Consider the following 1,996-nt stretch of genomic DNA (forward strand, 5'->3'; position numbering starts at 1 on the left):
CATTCCCGAGCCTCTGCAAAGAACACTTAACTTTATGCAGCAAGAAGCATAATAATCTGATAAATCTGCAATGAAATTTCAAATATTGTTTTGCAAGGTTACCTTGTTAGAACCCGATCCTAGTGCTTCATTCTGTGAAGCTATTTCATTGTAAATCATCAATCTTTTCTCCTCCAGCTTTTGAGCATTTTCTGACGCCCTGATTGTATTTTCTGATATATCCAAAATTGCAAACTTGAAATCTACGCATATATTTACAAGCACTAGAAATAGAAAGAAAAACAATATCTAAATGTTTCATCTTGCCACTTGGAGGTTGGCGTATCATACACTATTTGATAAAAGGATATCATCCAGTTGACTGTATAAAAAGTAGTAAAAGTTTTGACAATAACTTTTTAATATTTAGTGCTTCATCCAAACAAGAGCCTTTAGTGCAGAAGCGGCCTTCATGTTAGGTTGGGGAAGTACATATGGTGCTCTCCGACCCAGTAAAAGGGCTTTGTATGATAGAAAGTGCTGAATTTTATCCGAGGTTACAGCAGCAAAGCCACTATCTCATCAGGTTAGTCGAAATCCTTCAGTTTGACAAAATAATATTTCAAATGGTTTAGCATTCAGTTCAGTATCTGAATCATTGTCCACAAACAGAACCAATTTCATCAGCAGAGTTGGAAACATTCTAGACAAGATGTCCATTTTGCAATATTAGTTACCAGTACTACAGGTTGTGAACCAAGCAGTAAGCTGCCAGAAATTATCAAAGCCATATGTTTGTGCTTGCCCAAACTAATATTTGTTATTCCACGTATAGGAATTTTGTTGAGGGAGTTCTTGGTGCAGAGCTCCTTTGGCCTGAGTTTGATGGAGAAGTGACAGAATTCCAAACTAATATTTGTTAGTTGACTATGCGATCATGTTATATTTATTTTGTGATACTAAAACTGCACATTTTGTTTAATTGGAGGTCAGATGTGCTCAGCCAAATAATACAGGGACCAAAATTATTTTTTTTCCCTTACTTCATTCGTATAGTAACTGATTTAGTAGTAAACTGCATTTTGTGGCAGACTGAAGTTGAAGGCTGCCAAAACTTGCATGGCGTCGGAGAAGGTTGGGCATGGATAGCAAGATTCTTAAATGTTCTCCCAACAAATTTATATACTGCAGCTGCCTTGCAGGATTTTCTTGAAGTAAGTTGAAGCTCTTTCTCAGTTCTTTTTATGTAAATGAAATGGGGTTGGAGTTAAAAGAAAATGTCTTGGTTACCCAGATGGCAGGTTTTGCTCTACACAAAAGATATAAGACACAATTCAGAAAGATATTGGATATCATTGCTAAAGATTTTCTAACTGCATTGAAAGATCGAGGTGATGCAAAGTTGAACAAGGTGATTGTGAATATCCGGAACTATATAGAGTCAAATCAGTTCCTGAAGGAACCTGAAGGCGGGCGCCTCAGGAGTAACTTGGAATCACACAATTTCACTCCAGAGTCGGCTCATCAACAGCAGTATGGTTACCAACAGAATAGATACTATTGCTAGTTCCGTACTGTAGAAAACTTTGGTCCCTTCTTCTTTTCCTTCAGTTACTGAAAATTTGTTTCAAGTCTAATGATATCATTAAGATGCTATGTTCCCATAATTTGAATATGTAACTCCTGTATCATTTGTATATCGTTAACGATTGTAAAAGGAAGTTTTGTACCGCTATTTCTACACTTCCATTTTTCACTCCATAGAATCTTAGGCCAAGGGCAAGTCACTGTAAGGGAAAACATAGAATTATGATTGGTTGATATAAGAGTTAACTTAAGATTATTATATAAAGTTTTACTAATAATCAAGCTCTTTGCATTTCCTTCTGCGGTGATAGAAAGACTAAGCTAGCGTTTGGCCATAGATTCCCAAATTTGTTCTGAAAAATCTGATTTGGGTGGAGTTTGGTTTGAAGATGAAAATGTGTTTACACATCAGTTTTCAAAATATATTTCC

The 1,996-nt window shown here is 36.0% G+C and overlaps 1 long non-coding RNA gene across 1 annotated transcript; it reads left to right on the top strand.

Moving 5' to 3' along the window:
• Window positions 1–235: 235 nt before the first annotated feature.
• On the top strand, window positions 236–1,708 carry LOC104087477 (uncharacterized). The gene is made up of 2 exons (XR_011411776.1): window positions 236–1,193; window positions 1,274–1,708. It is a non-coding gene; the product is annotated as an uncharacterized lncRNA (long non-coding RNA).
• Window positions 1,709–1,996: the final 288 nt, after the last annotated feature.

Source organism: Nicotiana tomentosiformis, chromosome 10, assembly GCF_000390325.3.
Source record: "Nicotiana tomentosiformis chromosome 10, ASM39032v3, whole genome shotgun sequence".
NCBI lineage: Eukaryota > Viridiplantae > Streptophyta > Magnoliopsida > Solanales > Solanaceae > Nicotiana > Nicotiana tomentosiformis.